The sequence below is a fragment of the Sycon ciliatum genome, chromosome 3 (assembly GCF_964019385.1).
Source record: "Sycon ciliatum chromosome 3, ocSycCili1.1, whole genome shotgun sequence".
NCBI classification, from domain to species: Eukaryota; Metazoa; Porifera; class Calcarea; order Leucosolenida; family Sycettidae; genus Sycon; species Sycon ciliatum.
The window spans coordinates 25,899,121-25,926,073 of NC_088645.1; the positions used below are offsets into that span (position 1 = coordinate 25,899,121).

The window sequence follows — 26,953 nt, forward strand, 5'->3', positions numbered from 1 at the left end:
GTCCGCAAGTACGACTCACCATTGTCGGAACGACGAGGACGACAAACGCCCCGGAGCACCACGCGCGCCAGCATCACCGCACGCAGATCTACGCGCGATCCCCGCGCACGACCTACGACACCACGCAAGATCGACGTCTCCAGAACACAACTCGCGAAGACAACAAGAAGCCATCACGTCGTGTCCGACTACACTCCACATATCTTCCTCAGCCTACGTTCACCTTCGACGTCGACGACCATCTTATCAGCTCCTCGGACAACCTGGAGAGATCTCCCGGTAAGTCCAAAGTCAACACGTGTGTCTCTCTCAGAGACCCGCCAGTGAGACTTCTCTTCTCCTTCGATACACCAATAACCGCCGTCCTGTCTGTGTGTTTTATAGCTCCGTCCACCTGGCAGAAGACTCAGCCCACGCCACGAAGAACGTGATACAACACTAACCCCTTCATCAATAATTAATTAGTAAACAATTTCTCGTTTCAACAAAGGATTAATACCGGAGAGCCCAAACCCCCTGGGGGGACGCACAATTAATTAACTACGAGGGAACCCAAGACGGTCCAGCGCAACAGCCGAGGTAAGCAATGCTGACTTCCGACATTTAATCCCAAAACCGGTGTACCTCACCTGAACAACATACTGGAAGCTGCACTGAACTTATGTTTCCATGTTACCAATTGCAACATTCCACAAATCATTCATAATTGAAGGAAAAGTAACCCTGAAGCTGATTCAAGAAATATAACTCTGTTTTATTTGTGGAATTCATGAGGTCCGTGAACAAGACTATTAGTATTACCAAGACCAACAGCAACAACGAGAACAACTCTAAGGAGAACAACAACAACAACAACAACAACAACAACAACAACAACAATCAACAACAACAACAATCAACGACAATTACAACGACAACAACTATTACAACAACATCAACGTCCATCAACACCCAGACCACAACACCAACGTGCAGACGGGGTGTTCCGACGTGGTGAAGGCCTACCCATGGCCTCGTCGGGACATCACCAACCTCGTCGGCAGCGAGCACCTTCTCACAACAGTCGTCATGGTGATGACTATGACTGTTACAGCTGACGAGCTGAGAGAAGGACGCCATGGGCAGAAGTTGGAAAAAGACAAGAAAAAAGAAAAAGAACAAAAGAACAAAAGAAAAAAGAAATATAAATTACAAATAATTTAATTACAGAGGAAGACAAGAAAATAACATCACAAATCCTTCCAGACGTGATCCCTGCAGCTGCAGCAACGACGACAATACTACGGCGGCAACACGACGACTTCTACAACACAAAAAACGAAAATTATAAAAATCCTACCAACCCGTAGAGTAACGAGGGTCCGAACCTGGGTTTTCCCAATACGGTTCAAATGGTCGCAAGACCGGGACTCTGCCAACCGGTTTATGGTTGTAGTCAGGAGCACTACGCGTCCTCGCCTTGTAACATGCTGTCAAAATCGAAAAACATGTTAAAGGGGAAGTTAAGGGAAAAATTAAAATTTCACCAGTTGTAGTCTTCGGGGTGCTGAGTCGAATGGTCTTGGTCCGAGAAAGCTGAGACGCTCCCTTCCTACTTGAATCCCAATCGAACTCGCGCACTTCCACCAAAACTGGGTGACTGCGCCCTACTAGATGGGGATTTGTATGCAAAATGTCACTAAAAGCGCCATTTCGTTCCTATAAAAGCACGGATGACCGCGATTGGCCCATATGTTGTAGTCTTTTGGACGCTGAGTCGACTGGTTTTGGTCCGAAAAGGCTGCGATGCAGCGTTCCTCCTTTATTCCCAATCGAACATGGTTGAACAAGTGGTCACGTGCTCCTGGGTGCCAAAATCACCTGGTCACCACGCCAGCAGGCGACAACTTTCACACCAAGGTTCAACTCGAGTTCAACTCGAGTGACAGGACTGCACCCAAAAAAGGTCAAACAGGCTAGCAAGTCTACCCTGCAGGCACGGTGACCAGCTGACTGGTGTACGCAGGAGCACGTGACCGCTTGTTCAACCATGTTCGATTGGGAATAAAGGAGGAACGCTGCATCGCAGCCTTTTCGGACCAAAACCAGTCGACTCAGCATCCAAAAGACTACAACATATGGGCCAATCGCGGTCATCCGTGCTTTTATAAGAACGAAACGGCGCTTTTAGTGACATTTTGCATACAAATCCCCATCTAGTAGGGCGCAGTCACCCAGTTTCGGTGGAAGTGCGCGAGTTCGATTGGGATTCAAGTAGGAAGGGAGCGTCTCAGCTTTCTCGGACCAAGACCATTCGACTCAGCACCCCGAAGACTACAACTGGTGAAATTTTAATTTTTGCCTTAACTTCCCCTTTAAACTACCAAGCAAGGCTTCTGTATATACTAGTACTAGTACTGTACTAGCGCTAGCATGCATGCAGTGACAGCAGTCAGCACTTTTGTTTTTGTTTTTCTTTAGTTGTGACGTCAGGTCATTGTGATAATTATTATGATTTCTTGCAGCACCGACTTCAACGGCGACTTGCCACCGAGAGTATGGCCCAGTGCTCATGGTACTAGTAGTAGTAAGTGGGGGGGAATAGTAGAAGAATTTATTATTTTGATAGGGAAGGCCCTACGGTAGTACAGACGCATGCCGTCTTGGTCGCAGTGTGAGCGCGCCCTACAACTACTTACTTTTTGTAAGTTACTTTTGTAAGCCCTTATTTTTTGGAAATCGGCGGCTTCAGACTACGGCCAAATGTGACCACATTTCTACGACTCAGATACTATAGGCCCTCATGGTACCGTAGTGGAAATCGGTCCTTAGCGGGAACCCACCCAGCCATCCAACCTCTGCTGACCAAGAACAGCCTACTCCGCTTCACGGAACTCTTCAAGCATAAGCTGCTCGTGCGGAGGCAACTCCGAGCACGGATCAGCCCCTCCCTAACTACCCTCATCTAGGCATATGCGGATAATGCCGGCAGAAAAATTGGCATAATTCGGTACTTTTTCTGGTAAGTTTCATGCATGTTTGGTATGTGGATAAAGAAATGGAGCAGAATTCGAGGAATTGCCCGCCATAAGGTTTGTATGGTTCTGCCAATTTCACTGCTTTTATTATTATTCATTATAGGGTACCTCACTTCTAACTCTCCAACTACGGTCTCTTTGCTGCATATGTTCACTTCACTTCCAAAAAAAAACAAATAATATTAGATATAAATTGAATGCACCAAATTTTCGGGCATGGCCCATCTTCAGGGTGAAAAAGAAAACCATTCAACTAAAGCTAACAAAAACTGAAACGAGTATATATGCTGTGTGGTGCGGTAGTGCTGGAAATCTTTGTATGTGTGAAGGGTAGCAGCAATGGTGAAGTGTGTTGGTAGAAAGGGAAGGAGCGAAAGAGACCAGTGGAGAGCTGTGTCTGTAAGTGTGAATATGTGTTAGTGCGATGTGAAGGGAAAGCACGAGAAGTGTGGTTACCAGCAGCAATGGTGAAGTGTGTTGGTAGAAAGTGAAGGAGCGAAGTGGAGAGCTGTGTCTGTAAGTGTGAATATGTGTTAGTGACATGGAGAATAGAATGCAAAGCATCAATGTAGTTGGGTCCATGGGTGTGAAGACAAAGATGACGACAACTATTTGCTAAGCACTATATAACCATATAACCAGCTAGCACACATAAACATCAAATATCCGCAACATCACAGTCTACCACAATTTACAACACCAGCATCTAACACAATAATTTCACACTGTGTCCAGCAGTCTCCAGCCACGATCCCTGTTAACACTTGGGCGTTTATCACGAATGAACATTGCTTCACGTATACGACGATTCACAAGGGAAGACTGCTTGGCGAGAATTGATGCGTTGGTGATGGGTGTAGATGTGATTGCTTGTTGTGGGTGGTGTTCTGCATAGTGTTCTCCCCATGGCGTCTCCAGCGCTTGCGCTTTGGCCTCTCTGCAATGCTCCTCAAATCTCTTCCTTGCAGTTCGCTCGGTCTCGCCAACGTACTCCTCGGCGCAAAGTGCACATAACATCGAGTAGATAACATCCTGAGACAAACATTGACCACTCTCCATACCAGCATCACATGCACGACATTCAACTGGTCGCCCCCTCCCTCTTCTCTTCTTATACACTTCCTTCGGGCATTCAGGACGGGACAATGATGACGATACCAACATGTCCCTTAGTGACCGACCGGACTGGAACACCACACGCACATCCTTACTGAAAGACCTCACCGTACGACGAACATCACGTGCCAAACGATCATTGACGAAGGGCAGTTTGATGATGGATGTGTACGATTGTTATAGAAAAGTGTATCCTGTTGGTCCAGATCGCACTCTCCCCTGGGAATTGGTGAAATGTAGTGTGTCGTTGTCTAAGAGTAGGTGTTCTGTCAAATTCCTTACAGCCTGTCGACATCATGGTGTTATTCCTGGATGTATTAGGAACTGTTCGAAGGCTACGCATCTTTTTGGAGCCGCCGTTGCCAAACAAGAGACCCATTTCCAGCAACTAGTTCTGAATCAAATCATAAAGGACAAGTTCACCTGCATAAGACGACTCAAAGACAGGCAAGCATCTCTGCGATGGGAAGTCCACAGGAGGATGTTGCCAGGCAAAGCGACATGGGTGATAGGCCATTGCAGTCAAATGAGCGAGTGTGTACGGGAGGACGAGACGAGGCGACTGAGAAGGAAGTTGGACTGTTTGGTGAGGAGTAGGGAGGCATTGGCGGAGCAGGCCCCAGCTATGGATGCCCAGAATCGGAGAAATAGAGTTGTGATTGAGGAAGCGGTGGAGAGCGAGGTGCCAGAGGTAGCGAGAAAGGTGATGGAGCTCGGACCAAAGTTTATTCCTGGCAGACGCGTGACGAAGTCAACAGTGCAGCAGGCGGAGGTGGGTGTGGAGAGACTGGCGTTCGGTCTGAGGTGGAAAGAAGAGGCGGAGAAAAACCGGACGCAAGCAGCTTCTCATCAGACGGTTACGGGGAGGCCCGTGCGACATCTAGACAATGACACGAGACTGAGAAAGATTGCAACCACGACCAAGCAAGCGCCAAGCATGGATGATGAGAAGGAAAACGGATTAAGGAGACTGAAGGGAAACATCATGAGACTGTACAAGAGAGAGGCCGACATCAATACCTCCAATAACGGACGTCAACTAACGAGACGGGAGAAGGAGGCCCTCTCCACCTTACGGAGGAATGAAGGAATCGTGGTTAAGCCATCTGACAAGAGTAAGGGATTTGTAGTGATGTCTCGTGACAGTTATGTACAGAAAGCGAATGTCATGTTGGAGTGTCGGGATAGTTATGAGCGCTGTGACGTGAAGGTAGAAGACCTTGACAAACACACACGCAAGAAAGTCGCTGAGATCACCCAACACAAGCTACCACAACCACTCGCCAAAGCCATTCTCCCACATAACTCACGACTGAGCCAATTCTACGGTCTACCCAAAGACCATAAGCCAGGTCTTCCGCTGCGCCCAGTTGTGTCTACGTGCGGTTCGTCAATGGATAATGTCTCCTTGTTACTGGAACGTATCCTTAATCAGTTGTTGAAGTTCGTTCCAGCACATTTGACCAGTACAAAGGAGTGTATTGACGTGTTGAGTGATGTTGGTGTTCTTCCCGATGATTGTATCATTGCCTCACTGGATGTTGTCTCGTTGTATTCTAACATACCAGTTGTCGAGAGCATTGATGTCGTCATGGAGTTCTTGGAGTTGCATCGGAAGGAAGTAGATATGTTTCACCTGTCACTGTCGGATGTTCGGGAGCTCCTGTCAGTCGTGTTATCGTCCAACTACTTCGAATTTGACGGTGTCCAGTACCGGCAGCGGAAAGGCCTGGCAATGGGCAACCATCTCGCACCCCCAATGGCAATCATTTTCATGTCGAAGCTCGAGTCGGAGGCGATGGCTATGTTTCCGTGGAAGCCTCGCTTGTATCGTCGCTACATCGATGATTGTCTGGTAGTATGGTGTCATGGTCTTGTCAAGTTGATGGAGTTCGTGCAGTACTTGAGCAGCAGACACCCAGACATACGCTTCACAGTAGAACACACCCAGCAGAATGTCTCGCACACAGTCAGCTACCTCGACTTGTCTATCTCTGTGGCGAGTGGTGTTGTGCAGTGGGAGTTGTTCGTTAAGCCCAGTCATAGTGGTGTCCATCTATCGTACGTGTCTTCATTGCCATTGGGGGTGAAGCGTTCGGTTGCCCAGGAGCAGTTTCGGCGCGCAAATAGCAACGCGTCAACCGACAGGGGGAGGGAGCGGGGAGAGAAGAAGATCGAGACATTACTACAAGACAACGACTACCCACAACACGCTATTCAAGCAGCCAAGCACCATGCAAGCACACCAAGACCATCATCCACCATACAACAACAACAATCGTACACATCCATCATCAAACTGCCCTTCGTCAATGATCGTTTGGCACGTGATGTTCGTCGTACGGTGAGGTCTTTCAGTAAGGATGTGCGTGTGGTGTTCCAGTCCGGTCGGTCACTAAGGGACATGTTGGTATCGTCATCATTGTCCCGTCCTGAATGCCCGAAGGAAGTGTATAAGAAGAGAAGAGGGAGGGGGCGACCAGTTGAATGTCGTGCATGTGATGCTGGTATGGAGAGTGGTCAATGTTTGTCTCAGGATGTTATCTACTCGATGTTATGTGCACTTTGCGCCGAGGAGTACGTTGGCGAGACCGAGCGAACTGCAAGGAAGAGATTTGAGGAGCATTGCAGAGAGGCCAAAGCGCAAGCGCTGGAGACGCCATGGGGAGAACACTATGCAGAACACCACCCACAACAAGCAATCACATCTACACCCATCACCAACGCATCAATTCTCGCCAAGCAGTCTTCCCTTGTGAATCGTCGTATACGTGAAGCAATGTTCATTCGTGATAAACGCCCAAGTGTTAACAGGGATCGTGGCTGGAGACTGCTGGACACAGTGTGAAATTATTGTGTTAGATGCTGGTGTTGTAAATTGTGGTAGACTGTGATGTTGCGGATATTTGATGTTTATGTGTGCTAGCTGGTTATATGGTTATATAGTGCTTAGCAAATAGTTGTCGTCATCTTTGTCTTCACACCCATGGACCCAACTACATTGATGCTTTGCATTCTATTCTCCATGTCACTAACACATATTCACACTTACAGACACAGCTCTCCACTTCGCTCCTTCACTTTCTACCAACACACTTCACCATTGCTGCTGGTAACCACACTTCTCGTGCTTTCCCTTCACATCGCACTAACACATATTCACACTTACAGACACAGCTCTCCACTGGTCTCTTTCGCTCCTTCCCTTTCTACCAACACACTTCACCATTGCTGCTACCCTTCACACATACAAAGATTTCCAGCACTACCGCACCACACAGCATATATACTCGTTTCAGTTTTTGTTAGCTTTAGTTGAATGGTTTTCTTTTTCACCCTGAAGATGGGCCATGCCCGAAAATTTGGTGCATTCAATTTATATCTAATATTATTTGTTTTTTTTTGGAAGTGAAGTGAACATATGCAGCAAAGAGACCGTAGTTGGAGAGTTAGAAGTGAGGTACCCTATAATGTGTGAATGGCTGCAATGGAGTCTGCGAGTGCTTAGAAAAGTTTATTATTATTATTATTATTATTATTATCAGACTTTTCCCGTTTGTCTCTTTCCCTCAAAACCAGTTAATATTTTATGACTTGGGGCTCCCCGCGTGCTAGTTTGTACGTGAAGTGTGTGGGTACAGTGAGGGCTGCGTCCCACCCGCCTGTGTGGATTCACAGGAAGTGTGAGTTACGAAGTCTGAAGAAAACATTGAACGGTCTCTGCTTGGATGACGACTACACCATAGCTCAGTGGTTAGAGCATCGCTGGCTACAAGCGAGGGTCCCTGGTTCGAGTCCTGGTGGTGACAGTCAATTTTTTTCTTCAGACTTTTCCCGTTTGTCTCTTTCCCTCAAAACCAGTTAATATTTTATGACTTGGGGCTCCCCGCGTGCTAGTTTGTACGTGAAGTGTGTGGGTACAGTGAGGGCTGCGTCCCACCCGCCTGTGTGGATTCACAGGAAGTGTGAGTTACGAAGTCTGAAGAAAACATTGAACGGTCTCTGCTTGGATGACGACTACACCATAGCTCAGTGGTTAGAGCATCGCTGGCTACAAGCGAGGGTCCCTGGTTCGAGTCCTGGTGGTGACAGTCAATTTTTTCTTCAGACTTTTCCCGTTTGTCTCTTTCCCTCAAAACCAGTTAATATTTTATGACTTGGGGCTCCCCGCGTGCTAGTTTGTACGTGAAGTGTGTGGGTACAGTGAGGGCTGCGTCCCACCCGCCTGTGTGGATTCACAGGAAGTGTGAGTTACGAAGTCTGAAGAAAACATTGAACGGTCTCTGCTTGGATGACGACTACACCATAGCTCAGTGGTTAGAGCATCGCTGGCTACAAGCGAGGGTCCCTGGTTCGAGTCCTGGTGGTGACAGTCAATTTTTTTCTTCAGACTTTTCCCGTTTGTCTCTTTCCCTCAAAACCAGTTAATATTTTATGACTTGGGGCTCCCCGCGTGCTAGTTTGTACGTGAAGTGTGTGGGTACAGTGAGGGCTGCGTCCCACCCGCCTGTGTGGATTCACAGGAAGTGTGAGTTACGAAGTCTGAAGAAAACATTGAACGGTCTCTGCTTGGATGACGACTACACCATAGCTCAGTGGTTAGAGCATCGCTGGCTACAAGCGAGGGTCCCTGGTTCGAGTCCTGGTGGTGACAGTCAATTTTTTCTTCAGACTTTTCCCGTTTGTCTCTTTCCCTCAAAACCAGTTAATATTTTATGACTTGGGGCTCCCCGCGTGCTAGTTTGTACGTGAAGTGTGTGGGTACAGTGAGGGCTGCGTCCCACCCGCCTGTGTGGATTCACAGGAAGTGTGAGTTACGAAGTCTGAAGAAAACATTGAACGGTCTCTGCTTGGATGACGACTACACCATAGCTCAGTGGTTAGAGCATCGCTGGCTTCAAGCGAGGGTCCCTGGTTCGAGTCCTGGTGGTGACAGTCAATTTTTTCTTCAGACTTTTCCCGTTTGTCTCTTTCCCTCAAAACCAGTTAATATTTTATGACTTGGGGCTCCCCGCGTGCTAGTTTGTACGTGAAGTGTGTGGGTACAGTGAGGGCTGCGTCCCACCCGCCTGTGTGGATTCACAGGAAGTGTGAGTTACGAAGTCTGAAGAAAACATTGAACGGTCTCTGCTTGGATGACGACTACACCATAGCTCAGTGGTTAGAGCATCGCTGGCTACAAGCGAGGGTCCCTGGTTCGAGTCCTGGTGGTGACAGTCAATTTTTTCTTCAGACTTTTCCCGTTTGTCTCTTTCCCTCAAAACCAGTTATTATTATTATTATTATTATTAACAGTACGAAGTAGTGGTTGCGACTTCGGCGATGATTTGTAAGAAAGGTTTGCTCCCCACACCGGAGCTCGCGCTATTCCGCCGACTTTACTTGACACTATTATTAACTTTTATTTTACTAGGGTTTTCGAGCAGAATCTGCCACCGTTTCGAGCATTATCCGCCAATGCCTACCCTCATCTCTCGTCCTCCAACTAGGCCTTGACGGATTATGCTAGCATAATTTTCGCATAATTCCTACCAAAATCGAATGATCGCATAATTCGAGGCAAATTGCATACGAATCGCATAAAATTGGAATAATCCGCCTGTTCGCATCAAATTCCATACAGTTGTACAGTCATGTTGTACAAGTACAAGTAGATACACTAGGAAGTCGTAGGTTTACGACTCCCTTGATAACATGTCCAGTCCACTACAATCAGTGACGACAAGAGTAAACCTTTTTTTTATGTACTCTTGGTGACGGTCGTAGCTGCAATTGTAGGTCGGACGGCGCGTTGACCCCGTGTCGGCGTTGAACTTTTGCTACTACAGTCTGTCCCCGGGGAAAATTGCGATTCCGCGGCCGCGTTTTTTTCCGCGTTTTTTGCGATTTTTTAAAAGACCGCGTTTTCCGCGATTTTCCCGCGTTTTTGAACTTTTTTGTTGCACTAAACGTACACACAGTGCACTGTTCGGTCAGCAACGTCTCACCGTGGCGGCTTTTTACTCAAATATGACGAGTGCTTACACCAGAGACTTGTAACTGATTGATTTCACTACATACTAGCACCGAAAATTGCCGCACATCAATATTATTCACCGCATATTTACCGCATATTTACCGCAAATTCACCGCAAATTATGCCATATTATGCCGCGTTTTTCCCCGCGTTTTTGCGATTTTTCCCGCAATTTTCCCCGGGGACAGTACAGTACAACGCCCTATACAAAAAAATTCCCCTGTGATTTTGCACAGATCCATCATACATTATGTATACATTAGCAGCATAATTATTATGCATATACATGTATGTGTAGTGTGCGTGGTCTAAGGCAAGGAGGCAACTACCCACAGTCAGTCAACGAACGTTTCAGAACTTACTCCGGCACGGCCTGGAGGTTATCTTATCAAATATTCGTAAGTGAACTTGCTCTCAATCAACCACGTATGAAATACAAACTAGAGAACTACTTATACAAAATCTAACAAGGCCGTTGGCAAGGGGGCCAGCTAGGAAGCTTCAGCTGGTGTCTATTGCGGGAAACAAGCAGCAGGCAGCAAAACAGCTAAAGAGAGTATGTGATAGTTGTAGTGTTCGCGTGTTCCTACGCGCTGTGGCATTCCTTGGCCACTCCAGACATTCATGATGCATGTAGTAGTAGTAGTACATCGTGATGTTATGCATGTAGCATGTGCCGTTTCCCGCGCGCGCGTGAAACGGACTTCGCGGCTTTTAGTTGCTGTGCATGGTTTGACTCTGGACTCTTGTTGTTTTGGACTGAAGAAGAAACAATACTACATTGGCGCTGCGAGCTATTTCGTTCCTCCGCGGCGAGCATGGGTGACCGACCACCCGCCATTCCGCCCCCTGGACCTTTTCCTATTTATGTCTCCCTCTACGATGCCGCCACGCGCTGGCCCGCCTGGACACGGAGTTTCAAACTTTATCTTGCTGCGTCCAAAATTGGCGATGACGACCAACAGCGTGGGCTACTCCAGTACCTGGGAGGAGACGACATCCAGCAACTCGTGCCCACTCTCAGCAACACAGGGGCAACATTCGACGACCTCGCCAAAGCATTGCAGGACGAGTTCGATAAACACCAAAACAAAACGCTCCTCAGGTTCAATTTCCGTCAGCTTCGTCAACAGCCGAACGAGACTATGGAGGGTTTCTGTTGTCGTTTGGGCGACCACGTGAAACGCAGCGGCTTCCCGGATACGGCCGCGGAAAAATTGGCTGTCTTGGACCAGCTGATCATCGGCTGCAAGTCCGACGCCCTTCCGCGAAAACTGCTGGAGATCGATGGCCTCGACTCCGACAAAGCTCTGAAAGCAGCCCGCGCGTATGAGGCCAGCATCACCTATGTACTCGCCATCAAGGACGCCTCTCTGGGCTCTTCAGTGGCTTCACAGCAGGACGCCCACGTCGCTTCCCTGGCGTCAGCAGCACCCCAGCCTGCCCATGTGGATGCCCTCTCAGGGTCACAGCGCCACGGCTACGCAGCTGCACGCCAGCCCCAAGCCCAGTGTCCACAGTCTACCTCATCCGGTCTGACCTGCTACCGGTGTGGAAAGCCAGGCCATGCCACATGTGACGCTGCCAAGGGCCAGTTCTGTAGCCGCTGTGGCAAGCCAAACCATTTCGCTGCGGCGTGCCGCGCCTCGGACTCCGCCATCCAGGCCCGCACGTTCAGGGAACGCCGTCCCCACCAACACTCTGACCAGCACGCTGTCAACAGCGGCCACCATGCCATTCATTCTTTAGAGATTGGCGCAGAGCTGTTTTCTACCGACTCTCCGCCTCGCCCATCTACGGCACCCTGCCGTGAGGATGCCCGGCGCACCGTGCACGTCAACGGCATACCCCTGACTGTCTTGGTGGATAGTGGTGCCAGTCACAATATCATCAATACTGGTGACCTGGCAAAGGTTGCCCCTGGTGCAGCACTTCAGCAAACGGATGTGCAAATCTTTGCTTACGGCTCAACTTCACCTCTTCCTCTTCTGGGTAGCATCACCCTCTGTGTTTCCTCCGCTACCATGAGTTCGACGGCAACATTCCTCGTTGTCGCACACGCGCCACGTACCGCTGCTATCGTTGGCCGCGAGACCGCCATGCGTTTTGGCCTCATCCAGCTGGTCCACAGCATCGAAAGTCCGCAACTGCCAGACGACCTTGCTGAGTACCACGACCGCTTCCAGGGCCTCGGCTGCATCAACGACGTAGAAGCCCATATCTACGTAGATGGCAACGCCCGCCCTGTCGCTCACGCACCATCCAAAGTGGCTGTCCACCTCCAGGAGGACGCACTCGCTGAGCTCCATGAGCAGGTCGCATTGGATGTCATCGAGCCTGCCACTGGCCCCACCCCATGGGTTGCCCGAATGGTGGTCGTGCCGAAGCGCAAGGGCAAAGTGCGCCTCACGCAGGATTTCCGTGATGTCAACGCCGTTGCGGCACGGGAACGCCATCCCATCCCCACGCTCGAGGAGATTACTTCTGACATGCCAGGGGCCACCGTGTTCACCGAGTTGGATATGAACAAGGCCTTCCACCAGATCTCACTGGCCGAGTCATCCCGTCTTTTCACCGTGTTCCACACACCCCTCGGCCTAATGCGGTGCAAGCGACTCGCCATGGGGTTGGCTTCAGCGTCTGAGATCCTCCAGCGGACCATGGACCGTGTCCTCGCGGGTCTCCCAGGTGTTCGCAGCGTGCACGACAATATATTCATCTACGGCGAGACGGCCCAAGTCCACGATGAGCGCCTGCACGTCTGCCTGCAACGCCTACGTGCCCACAATGTTACCCTCAACCTGGCGAAGTGCCAGTTTCGCCAAACCCGCCTGGCCTTCACGTCGACTATCTACAGTCGCCGGGGCACTCAGGCTGCACCACACCACAAAGAGAGCATTGCTGTTTTCGCCACACCCAAGTCAGCTTCCGATATCAAGAGTTTCCTGGGTTTGGCGACATTCATGCGCCATTACATCCCCGACATGGCCACCAAGACGGCACCCCTGCGGAAACTCCTTGGCAAGGGTCAGCAGTGGGATTGGTCACCCGAGGCTCAGGCAGCATTCGATGCCATCAAAGCCGACATAGCAGCTGATCGGGCCCTCGCCTACTTCGACCGTACCAAACACACTCACCTTTACGTCGATGCCTCACCCGTTGGCCTTGGCGCCATCCTCTGCCAGTCTCCTGAAGCAGTCGTCCAGGATCACTCCGAGCTGAAACCAGTCGCTTTCGCAAGCCGCAGCCTGACCCCCACTGAGCAGCGTTATTCGCAAACGGAACGCGAAGCCCTCGGTGTGAAGTACGGCTGCTTGCGCTTCTCCCATTTCCTCAGCGGCGACCCCGGCTTCACGGTCCACACCGACCACAAGCCCCTTCTACAGCTGCTTCACCCGTCTTCACGACCTCCACCCCGCATTGAACGGATGGCTCTCAAGGTCCAAGACCTCCACTTCAAGCTGGTGTATGAACCTGGCCCTACCAACCCAGCAGACGTCGTGAGTCGTCACCCTCAGCCACATCCTCCCCTGCCGAATGTTGGTGAGGAGGAGGACACCGCCTATATCAATGCCATCGCGCAGTCCTCTGTTCCCAACGCCCTCCTCTTGTCCGACATCCAAGGCGCAACTCGAGCAGACTCAACCCTCCAGGCCGTGCTGCTGTCACTGCAGACGGGCATGTGGGACGACAAGGCAGTGGACATCCGCCCTTTCTACACACAAAGGCATGAACTCTCCGCCGCCGACGGTCTCCTGCTCAAGGACTATCGTCTGGTGATTCCACTGTCTCTCCGAGAGCGGACACTTCAACTGGCCCACTCCGGCCACCAAGTCATGACACGGACCAAGCAACGACTGTACACGAAAGTCTGGTGGCCTGGCATGACATCCGCTGCGGAATCCCTCTGCCGCCAATGCCTCTCCTGTTAGGCAAACACGCCAACAGGCCCATACCGGCCGGAATCCACACCGACCCCACCATCGACGGCGCCATGGCAACGGGTGTTTGTCGACCTGTATGGCCCCTTGCCAGGCGGAAGCACACTCTTGGTTGCGGTGGACCAACTGAGTCGCTACCCAGTCACTCACGTGTTCAACTCCACTCCCGCTACAGCTGGCGTACTTGCAGTGCTCCGCAGTGCGTTCGCAGCATTCGGCCTGCCAGAAGAAGTGGTCTCTGACAACGGCCCCCAGTTCCGCTCGGCGGAGTTCAACCGTTTCCTGGCCCAGATGGGCATCGCTCACCGTTGCACGCCTCCTCTCTGGCCCCAAGCCAATGGTGCAGTGGAGCGGATGAACCGCACGATCGGCAAGGTCCTCCGTGCTGCCCAACTGGATGGCCGAGATTTGCGTGCTGCACTTGACGAGTGGCTACTCGCATACCGCACCACTCCCCACCCCGTCACAGGCCTGCCGCCAGCTACCATCATGTTCGGCCGCAGCATCCGGGACACTCTCCCCAGCCTGTGCACGGCCCCAGCACCAGATGCGACCGTCACGGCGAACAAGGAGCATGCGTTCCGCGCCCGCCAATGCGAGGCGGCGAACCACCATCGCAGTGCGCAACCGGCTTCGACCATCACCCTCAAGCCGGGTCAACAAGTTCTGCGCAAGAACGAACGGCAGCACAACAAGCTCGACTCAATCTGGGATCCAAACCCATGGACTGTGGACGAGATGACGGGCTCCACCGTGGTCATCACCCATCCAGTCACAGGCCAGCGGGTCTCTAGGCATGTGTCATTTATGAAGCCGGCTCCCGCTATCGTGGTTCATCCTCCGTCGCCCGAGCCTCCACTACCTACCCCGCCGCTACCACCGACAACACCACCCTTGCCCCACCGGCGGCGTCAGCAGCCACCGCGCTCGGCCAAGGCGGTCCACAAATATGTCCAAACAGCACGCGCCACCTGATGTATGTGTGCATCAAGTCCACCCTGAATCTCAGACTGGCTTCAGTTTTTTCCCTTTTATCCTTTGTGTGACTGTTTACCTGCTCCGCCTTTTCTATCTGTAGCATAGGGAGAGGGACAGCCTGACATCAAGTCATTTATCCATGCCTCGTGTTTTCAGTTTTCCACTTTTCACCCTACGTTTTTTCATCTGTGCTTGGGAGAGATGTAGTGTTCACGTGTTCCTACGCGCTGTGGCATTCCTTGGCCACTCCAGACATTCATGATGCATGTAGTAGTAGTAGTAGTACATCGTGATGTTATGCATGTAGCATGTGCCGTTTCCCGCGCGCGCGTGAAACGGACTTCGCGGCTTTTAGTTGCTGTGCATGGTTTGACTCTGGGCTCTTGTTGTTTTGGACTGAAGAAGAAACAATACTACAATAGTGTAGCAAGCAATCTGGAAATGCCATTGATTAATCGCAGCACGCCTCGGTTCTACAAAGGAAGCATTGGAGCATGAAACTGATATCGCAGTGAAGATAAGTCCATACAACTGCACTGGGTGTCTGACACTGGTGTGTTGCACAAGGCTAGAGTGTATGGCATCTCGGGAGACCTGCATCGGTGGCTCCAAGACTACCTCTGCAACCGCACACTTCAAGTCCTCATCTCCGGCCAGACATCAGCCAGACGCCCAGTTAAGGCTGGGGTGCCACAGGGCAGTATCCTGGGCCCCACCTTATTCTTGGTCTACGTCAATGACCTTGAAGACCACCTCCCAATCGGCTCCAACCTTGCCTCATTCGCCGACGACACAACCCTATACGCCGAAATTGCAACGCTCGCTGCTGTTCCTGACAACGCTAGAGTACTCCAGGCTGCTGCCGACCTAGTATCCAGTTGGGGCTCGGATTGGAAAGTGCAGTTCGAGCCAGCCAAATCTCAGGCCCTTACAATTTCCCACCATCGTCGGGACTGGCCAATACCCCCCATTGTCTTCAATTGAACTCCTGTCCAGGAGCAGCCCTCCATCAAAGTACTCAGCATCACGTTTGACCATCAGCTAAAATTCAGCCAGCATATCCGAACTGTTGTAGTCCGAGCAACGCAGAGACTTGGAGCCTTGCGCAAGGCATTTCACTTGCTGACTATTCCTGCCCGGCTTCGAGCCTACAAAGCCTTTGTCCGTCCGGTTATGGAGTACTGCCCAATCGTCTGGATGGGGGCAGCTCCTTCCCACTTGAATCGGCTGGACTGGGTGCAGGAGCGAGCCATCAAGGCAATACATCCGCAATGCTGGCTTCCTAGCCTCATAATTTGCCACACTATCGCTGCCCTCTGCCTCCTGTATAAAGCCCTTTGCGATAATTCTCCCGCTCTTCTCTCGAGAATGGCTCCACCCCCGACACACCAACCCAGGACCACACGCCTCACCCGCCAGGCTGTACGACTGTCCACCGCGCATCCCCATCAGTTACAGAATGTTCTTCCTGCCAATTCCCGGAACAATGTGAGCCGAGCCTTTCCCCACTCCGTCATCCCAATTTGGAACCAGCTGCCTACCTCTATCATTCCCCACCCATTTCACCCAAAGAACATCCAAAAGTTCAAGACAGCAGCTTATCACCATCTCCTCAGAACGAACTGGCACTGGGCCACTCATAGCATACGCGAGTAAGAGGGTACAGTGTCCTACCCTGCTTGGACATACATGTAATCTCTCCTCACAGACAGTCTCCTCTTGAATTTAAAAGTCTAACAGCGTTCACATCAATACTCAACTTATTCTTTTGCTCACTGAGCAATACAATCTTTCCATTTTCTTTCTTCTGTTTTCTTTTTCAATTTAATCCTCCCTACCCAATATCCCTTTGGTGGATCCATGGAGCTATGAAGCCGAGACCTCTGGTCGGCGGAGCTTAATGGGCCCCACCACCACACTCCATCATTCACCCCAGTGTCTGGAGATATGTGGATTTTGTAGAAGAAAAAAAAGAAGAAAAGAAGAAAAACAAAAACAAGGACCTCTTACAAATGAAGCATAGCGGCACAAGTATTGTATTTTGGAAACAATGAATACTACTGATAATTAGTGTTGGTCTAGCTACTCTCCAGTGTGTAGTGGCGCCATGCAAGGATCATGGAAGAACACTCGTAAATGTAGGAAGTACTGTATTCTTCTAAACAATAAGAGTCATGCAAAATACATGTACATGTACTACTATACTAGTCATGTGTAAACTGTAAAGCAGGGATACTACACTGTATGAAGCAAGTAGGGGTAGGTACGCGTTTTTCGAGCTCCAGTTTTTTCACATCGTCTCGGACAGCCCAGCCGGCATTAGGCCGGACTGGTGGCAGGCAGGTAGCAGTGGTTTCAGTGTAATGTAGTGTAGTTGTAGCTTAGGTAGCCAGGTTGCGACAAGGAGCAATCTGTCGCCATGGGCGAGCTCTCAAGCGCGGAGCAGGTAGAGGTACTCAGTAGTATTCCCGGGATCCACCACAACGTGGTCAGTATGGTAGAAAATTTGGCTGCGTTCATTAGAGAGTCAAGGGACAATGAAGCCTGCCTCTGGCGGAGACTAGACGATCTCTCAAACCTTGTCATTGAGCTAAGGCAAGAGGTAACATCATTGAAGGAGTCCGCCACTACGGCAAAGGCCAACAACGGCAATAAAACGACCAAGGAGAGTTCAAAAGCTCATGTACGGGATGACCGCGCATCCGTGACCCCCTGTACCTCAGACCTCAGACATGCCCATCGCGGAAGCGATGATAGCGAACAGCTATGTTTAGACAAAGCAACTTGTGCTGGGATTACACCATTCAACAGCTTGCAAGGCTGATGAATTGACCGCCACTATTTTTAGCCTGGTATCCACCACACAGCTGTTTGAAGTGACTTTTTCTGGCCAGTGAATCCCTATTTTTCATTTTTCCATTTTTTCTACACACACACACACACCACACCACATACTCCGGCATACACTGGCTGTTGGTAACCACCCAGGAGAATGAAAGAAAAGTCAGGAAGAGTCCGAGAAAGAGAAGAAAGGCGTGTGCGACCATAATCGTCGGGAATCCGCGATATTCATGTTAAAACAAAATGGCGTCACGATTTATTGAAAGTGGTATAGTTGGTGGTACGAGTGTTCAAAACCATTTGAACTTCATACTGTTCGTCTTCTTTTTGACATGCTCTCTTTCCATCGTCCTTAGCTTTTGTTTGTTGTGAGCTGTTGTGGCTTTCTCCTGTACCTCCGGGGGATGCCAAGTGATGGTTTTGAGAGGCTGGTGATGGCTGTGAGCGAGAGTTTGCCGATCGGCGTCGTCCTCGCTGTAGCGATGAAAATACTAGTTACTGCGCACCTGGCAGATATCACAACACGTCGGAGCGTCCAGGAGAAAAGGAATCTTGGGTTTTCACTGGAATCTAGTTCCTCCAGCACCGTGTAGCCCACCGTCGGTGAATGGCCGTCCAGAAAGGTCGAACCTGGTCTTCTGCAGCATCTCGCAGTCCTGCGAGGCACACTGAATACGCCTGTCATGTATTCTACAAATAAAAATCACGAAGCAGTGGACTGTATGCTGCAAAAGACTCAAGAAATGTGACTGGTGTCTGTACACTCAGTGACTGGACGCCAACACCCCAGTCTTCTCCTGCAGGATCTGTTTGACATTGACGTTATGCAGTAGGTCGGCATTGACCTGGTTTGGCAGCTATCGTAATAGTATCTGCCTGGTTGGATGTAGCCGGTTGGCGTTTGCTCGTCGTCCAGTCCGGAATTTTCTTGTAACTCACGGTGGAGTACGCGCAGGGTTTGTGATCATCCCTGTTCACTTCAATATTATCAAACACAACGTTCCCTTTGTCACTCATCTTATCCTAAGTACTGAATTTGCTGACAATATTGCACCACACTTGTCACAACCTACCGCCACTGCTGGCGGTGGCGACTGGTTCGTCAATGGCGGTGACCAGGCTGACTGACTAGCTTCGAGACAGCGGCCTCGTTGTCAACCCCGCGACAGCCTAAAGGTTGATTTTATCGATCCAGCCTCAGCGCCATGTTGACGATGCCCTAGTGACTGGGTGTCATGGATTGCCTTGCCATCAGCGGTCATTGCCGTCCACCTTGGTGCAGCCCTCAACAACTGGCTCAGCCCATGGGAGTCTCAAGTGGACAAAGTTGTTGCCAAAGTAGCTCAGAAGATTGGTGCATCGTGGTGTAGGTGAGCACATAACTAGGACTTCCCAGCGCCTATTTGTCCAGGCTGCGATACTATGTGACATGCTGTACTGCACATTCTTTTCAGCACTGCAAGGCCGGCAGCTGGACCGACTCCAGGGGCCGCGCACATGCAGGCCGCCTGTTGCCAGTGCAGCATTCTGGAACGTTCCTTCCTTCTGAGATCCGTGGAATAATAACTTTCTTTGCTTCAAAGCAAGTTGCTTACCTTTCTGTTGTGCTCCCAGTGTCCTTACAACAATAACCTACAGCAATATTTTATTTTCCTTTCCATTCCCCAACCAATGAATACTACAATGTCGATTCTATTTCTGAATACTTTAGTGTGTGCCCGCGCACGCACGTGTGTGTGTGTGTATACCTCACTCGCCACTCGAAGTTCTGTTCCCCATTACTGGAACACTGCCTGTTCTTTCAGGACCTGCCATCATCTGCGGATGGGTATTCAATGATTGTATTGTGTGTGTGTGTTTCATTCAGAATCAGATCCGCTATCGTTGCTATAAGAGAAAATCTGTGGGTTCACATCCAGTGCATTTGTAGATTTGCGTGCTTTTCTCGCCACGGGCGCATACATGGGACATTGTGTGTGTGTGTGTGTGTGTGTGTGTGTGTGTGTGTGCGTCTGTGTGTATGGGGATATTGTCTGTATCGGCTTTTGGTACTAATGTTCAGGTCTGTGCTTGCATGTGTGAACATGAAATTGTTCGGTTCTGTGCATGCTATTGCTATGTTGTATATTATTGTATGTATGTGTGCATTTCCACGAACAGTGTAGATGAGCGTGGAGAGTGCATTCATCCCTCATCAACCACTTCCCCTTGGGCTTACGAGAGTTTTTTCTGCGTACCTCTCATTTTGGTTTGTTTCTCTCTGATACTGTATTGATGCCGGTACCTGTACCTCGATGTGTTCCTCTGTCTGCAGTCGCCTTTATCCTTCGGTCAAGTTAACGTTTATTGTGCTCTATTTATCGTGCGAATCAAAATAAACAATAATAACACAAGTCATGCTAGAGTGACGACATGTGCGTGTAGTAGGGTTGATGCGATGGGACGTTATAATTAGGTGGAACAGAACACACATTGGGCAGATTGATTGGGCATCATTGACTGTGCTCAGTCTAAACAGTGAACATAATAATAATAATTATCTCCAGTGACAGACTGTAGCGGCTAGCCTCCAATAGGTAGCTGGCACTAGTCGCTACTGCTTGTTTGACAGGTGCCGCCAGAACCCCTGTTGTGTCATGCTATAGATGCACATGCCCTATTCTGGGGCATACTGAGGTACTTTGATTTTGTTGACTGCATGTAGACAGCATCCAATAGTAGTACTCGTAGACCTTGGCTCTTTGTAGGTCAACCACCATCGCATGGATCGATCGGTGACTATGCACTTGGAGGTTGGAATAGCCCGCGCTGAACAGATCTTGCCATGGCCCAGGGAGTGAACTCGCTTACTCGACTATCTCGGTTTTAGTTAACCAGCATGAGTGGTGCAAGTTGTCCATACCATGTTGCGAGCTCACAGTTGTTTGGGCAGGTTTTGAGCTGCACCACGAAACAAAGCGAAATAACGGCGTGACTATAGAGCAAGGAAGCGGCGAGACGGCACTTCCAGGACGAGACAGGTAGTAGAGATGTGTTCACAGCACGAGCAACCTCTCAAACCCTGCCGGTACTCCACAGTTACAAGAAAATGTCGGACTGGACGACGCGCCAATGCAAACCTGCTACATCCACCCAGGCAGATAGCTGCCAAACCAGGCCAATGTCGACCCACTGCATACCGGTATGTCAATGTCAAACAGATCCTGCAGGAGAAGACTGGGATGATATTGGCGTCCAGTGTACGGACACCAGTCACATTTCCTGCGTCTTTTGCAGCATACAGGATAGACTCATCACTATAAAGTCCACTACTTCGTGATTTTTATTTGTAGAATACATGACAGGCGTATTCAGTGTGCCTCGCAGGACTGCGAAGACCAGGTTCGACCTTTCTGGACGGCCATTCACCGACGGTGGGCTACACGATGCTGGAGGAACTAGATTCCAGTGAAAACCCAAGATTCCTTTGCTCCTGGACGCTCCGACGTGTTGTGATATCTGCCAGGTGCGCAGTAACTAGTATTTTCATCGCTATAGCGAGGACGACGCCGATCGGCAAACTCTCGCTCACAGCCATCACCAGCCTCTCAAAACCATCACTTAGCATCCCCCAGAGGTATAGGATAAAGCCAAAACAGCTCTCAACAAACAAAAGCTAAGGACGATGGAAAGAGAGCATGTCAAAAAGAAGACGAACAGTATGAAGTTCAAATGGGTTTGAACACTCGTACCACCAACTACAGTCAGACCTCGCTTAACCGCACACATCCGTTTTCCACAAAAATATCCGGATAGGCAAGGGAACCGGATAACCAAACACCAGTTATGTTGGATGCAATGCGTATGTTGTAAATCCGTAACCAGCTATTTTCTTCCGGATGGCGAGGGATCCGGATAAAGGAGGACCGGATAAGCGAGATCTGACTGTATACCACTTTCAATCAGGGAGTCGTAAAATACTTTTACGACTCCCTGCTTTCAATAAATCGTGACGCCATTTTGTTTTAACACGCATACGGTCCATTGAACCCGCAACCTCTCGATTGGAAATCGACTGCACATACCACTGCACCATATGGGACACACACACCCCCTGTACACGTACAGACTGTTATGTATGCACTACCGTATTTATGCATGACTGTACTCTTATGGACTGCCCTGTCCATGTATGATGCTCCCCTACTCTGTGCTGCATCTGTTCCGGCCCGTCCGTCGATTCTGCCCATCCTAAAATGGGCAGGTGCCCATCTTAGGATGGGTGGAGGGGGTGCCCATCCTAGGATGGGATAGGTTCGATTGATGGAGATCCGGTTTTTTCGTTTTCCCGCCGAAAACGTGCTTTTATAAATTTATAAACGTGGTTTATATTATACTTTTTTTCTTTCTTTTTTGGGAGGGTGGATCAGAAGTACAGTCATTACTAGTCCGGACGAGTCAGAGCGAGGGCGATTCACGGCTTGGTCTGGAACGTACAGTAGAGTCGCGCGCCCAAGAACGTTGTTTCCAAGGGGTTAGCCTGGAACGTTCTTATTTTTTCTGCAATCTGGCTGCGTTCTTATAGCACGTTCTTAGGAACAATCCGTACTGGATCATATGTATTCCACAAGCTGCCAGAAAACCAACATCGCCGTTCTTAGCTTTAGGGCTCGGTCACACATGCACTGGGATTCGCTTCGGCGACGAGGTTCGGCGGCAGCGAGCCTGGTGTCGCTCCAGCGAAACGGTACGCTTTCCAACGGCCAAAGAGAGTTGGAAAGCTTGTGTCTTTGTGGGTAACCTGAACATTTGGGCTCATGCAAAATCGCACCGATTTTGGGATTTCCCCACAACTTTTTGCGTCCGCAAAAATGTTGTGCTGGACCGCATTCCTGTCACTTCGCAGTGGCTTTTCGTTGGTGCAGTTTGTATTTTGGAGTTCTATGACATTTTGGGTCTAACATGATCATGGAAGAGTGCTCTTTCGACGAGAACAGGGCTTCAACTGTAGCTTTACAGCAGGAAAGAAAATCGATGCTGGTGGTCAGAGGGAAGACGTGATTGAACGATTTCTTGGCTGTTTTATGTTGGCAAGTCAAATATTCACCCTGCCGGGGCGTAGGCAGGTTAGTTTTTCTTCAGCTTCGGCCGTTTTTACCTCTGCTGCTGAACAGCTAGATCCCTGGACGTCAACTGCCGTCCAAGCATGTCATTGTTACGTACGGCCGGCCTGCTGCGAGTGTTCATCCAAATAATAGTGTGATCTACAGCGGGGCTAGGCTGCCAAGTTTGTCCATTGATGCTGTCCAGCCAACTTTGTTGCTGCGTCTTATCAGCCAAATCCAGTGTCATCTGCTGCGAATATGCCAAATTTGGCCATTGCTACTACTTCTAGTCCGTCACATACAGTATTATCTGCGGAGAATCTGCCAAATGATTCGTCCAGTGCAGCTGGTCAGCCAACCATTGTGGCATCTGCTGCAGGCCTGGTGAATGTTGCTGTTTGTCAGTCAACATGTAAAACCATCGACCATGTATAAGTAATCACTCGTACATTGTTCACAATGCAGTATGTTGCTGGGCACCCATATTCGCCCTTCACAGCCAGTCAGCCACTAATTTTCCTGCTGGTGGTCATCCGTATATGCCAGCTTTGTCGGTCGGTCGGTACCCGTATGTCGCGTATTGCATTCAGTTGCGCATGTTTCCAGCTGCAACTAGCCAGCGAGTTATCTCACATCACGGTAATAATGGACGTACCTCACAGTGCTGCCCCTGCATGGGCTCTTTGGCCGCGTGAATGAGTGGAGAGATTTTCACAAAAAATTCCGGGGTTCCAGTAAGTAGCGGCAACACCCCGACCGCTCAGCAAGCAACTTCTGCACAAGCAGCAAGATGTTCGAGCGTAGTGTGAGAGCCGGCGTCAATCTAAGTCTGGAGGCCGTGGAGAATGATCAAACCATGATGGCAGAGATGCTGCAATATTTGAGTGGCACGGAAGTGGATGGATTTAATGTGGCCGCCTCCTATTCTCAGTAGCGGTATTGCAGCAGAGGAGGCTAGCCGAGTTCTTGGCAGCCACCAAGAAAAAGCTGGAATCGCCCACAGCGGCAATCTGACAAGTGAGATGCTTTACAGCCACACCTGTGCCGAGGGCATATAAATCCCCTCAGATACCACCTGGGCTGAATTATCCATCAGGCAAGTGTACATGATGATAAACAATGTCTGTTTTGGGCTTAAGGTATTCATTTTGCATTGAATGAGTGGTCAGGCCATGCAACGAGCTTCTTACAAGCGGATGAGTATAATGTATGGGCCTGGTAGGTCATGCAATTTGTGTGCAAGGGATGTATTTACTCATAATTCTCGGTGCTTTGCCGCTAAACCAGTGATGAAACATCACTATGATCCATGGACATGAAAAACAGAATCCATTATAAGGTATATGGGTAACTACGAAAGCATGAATAAGGAATAACGAGCATGAATGAGACAAGGGTACCTGCGGAAGCATGAATAATGAATACGAGCATGAATGAGACAAACACCAAAAAGTGTGAAATAGTTGGGTACCTACGAAAGCATGAATAAGGAATAACGAGCATGAATGAGACAAGGGTACCTGCGGAAGCATGAATAATGAATAACGAGCATGAATGAGACAAACACCAAAAAGTGTGAAATAGTTGGGTACCTACGAAAGCATGAATAAGGAATAACGAGCATGAATGAGACAAGGGTACCTGCGGAAGCATGAATAAGGAGTAACGAGCATGAAGGAGACAAACACCGAAAAGTGTGAAATAGTTGTGTAGCCGATTACCGTATATCTGGTATCCTATTCTTACTTTGCCCTTGTCAGTGAAGTGTAAGAGAGCCCCAGTGCGGCTCAGAAGTGTGAAGGGTGCGAATGCCTTCGGGCAATGAAGAGAGAGAGAGAGAGAGCTAATGCCACAGTGGCACAATTTCGTGGGTGTGAATGTCTTCGGGCAATGAGAGAGAGAGAGAGAGAGCTAATGCCGCAGTGGCACAGTTTGGTGGGTGTGAATGCCTTCGGGCAATGAGAGAGAGAGAGAGAGAACTAATGCCGCGGTGGCACAGTTTGGTGGGTGTGAATGCCTTCGGGCAATGAGTGAGAGAGAGAGCTAATGCCGCGGTGGCACGGAGATATTGCCGAAGTGGCACAGTTTGGTGGGTGTGAATGCCTTCGGGCTATGAGCGAGAGAGACCTAATGCCGCAGTGGCACGGTTTGGTGGGTGTGAATGCCTTCGGGCAATGAGTGAGAGAGAGAGAGAGCTAATGCCGCGGTGGCACAGAGATATTGCCGAAGTGGCACAGTTTTGGTGGGTGTGAATGCTTTCGGGCAATGAGAGAGAGAGAACTAATGCCGCGGTGGCACCGAGATATTGCCGAAGTGGCACAGTTTGGTGGGTGTGAATGCCTTCGGGCTATGAGTGAGAGAGAGCTAATGCTGCGGTGGCACGGAGATATTGCCGAAGTGGCACAGTTTTGGTGGGTGTGAATGCTTTCGGGCAATGAGAGAGAGAGAACTAATACCGCGGTGGCACCGAGATATTGCCGAAGTGGCACAGTTTGGTGGGTGTGAATGTCTTCGGGCGATGAGAGAGAGAGAACTAATGCCGCAGTGGCACGGTTTGGTGGGTGTGAATGCCTTCGGGCAATGAGTGAGAGAGAGAGAGAGAGAGAGCTAATGCCGCAGTGGCACCGAGATATTGCCGAAGTGGCACGGTTTGGTGGGTGTGAATGCTTTCGGGCAATGAGAGAGAGAGAACTAACGCCGCAGTGGCACAGTTTGGTGGGTGTGAATGCCTTCGGGCAATGAGAGAGAGAGAGAGAGAGAGAGAGAGAGATAGAGAGAGAGAGAGAGAGAGAGAGAGAGAGAGAGAGAGAGAGAGAGAGAGAGAGAGAGAGCTAATGCCACAGTGGCACAGTTTGGTCTGTGTGAATGCCTTCGGGTAATGAGAGAGAGAGAGAGAGCTAATGCTGCAGTGGCACAGTTTGGTGTGTGTGAATGCCTTCGGGTAATGAGAGAGAGAAGGAGAGAGAGAGAGAGAGAGAGAGAGAGAGAGAGAGAGAGAGAGAAAGAGAGAGAGGAAGAGAGAGCTGATGCCGCAGTCTCATGGGTGTGAATGCCTTCGGGAAACGAGTGAGAGAAATATTGCCAAAGTGGCACAGTTTGATGGGTGTGAGTACCGTCGGGGAATTAGTGAGAAATACAGTACAGTACCTCTTTGGCCTGCAGTTGTGTGTTGTGTTTGTGCTTCGCTTCTGTGACTTGTATGTTTCCACAGGTGGAGGCGTTGGGCACGGAAGTGACATATCTTGTCTTAATCTTGCGCTCAGTTGTGTGGCTATCGCAGTGGTCTGAAGAGCACGAAGATGCCTGGGTTCAGGGGGGCCATTTGGTACCTACCGAGTCAATGCCCTGACCGTACAGTATGGACTGTGGCCTATATACAGACGTTTTGGCATGATCACATCAGCAGCTGGGCCAGCCATTGTACGGCGAGACACCTGCTTGGCATTTACCATGGCCTTTACATCTCTATGACGTATACCAGGGCCGAGAGCTGTTTTCTATAGATGCTGCGCGAGTAGGATGTTAATGAGAGTGTTGTTCAGGAACATGGATAGTGCAGTCTGCCTTACTGGACGAATCCAAACCTCGTATTGGCAAATATTGGGAATCTATGCAAGCGCTATGCAGCCGAATCGGATGACACAATTTGACAGGTAACACAGAGTATATGGCAAGGCATGTACCCAGGGCTATCCTTTTCTGTCGCCATTGCCGAGCCACCGTGCTCACAGTAGAGACTTCTGTGTGTGTTATTGTTGTGAAGTGGACCACAAAGACGGTACGCTTTCCAACGGCCAAAGAGAGTTGGAAAGCTTGTGTCTTTGTGGGTAACCTGAACATTTGGGCTCATGCAAAACCGCACCGATTTTGGGATTTCCCCACAACTTTTTGCGTCCGCAAATATGTTGTGCTGGACCGCATTCCTGTCACTTCGCAGTGGCTTTTCGTTGGTGCAGTTTG

The 26,953-nt window shown here is 49.9% G+C and overlaps 1 long non-coding RNA gene across 1 annotated transcript; it reads left to right on the forward strand.

The window, feature by feature from the left end:
* Positions 1-26,953, forward strand: LOC135812605 (uncharacterized). The gene is made up of 3 exons (XR_010552865.1): positions 1-279; positions 385-579; positions 26,205-26,953. It is a non-coding gene; the product is annotated as an uncharacterized LOC135812605 (long non-coding RNA).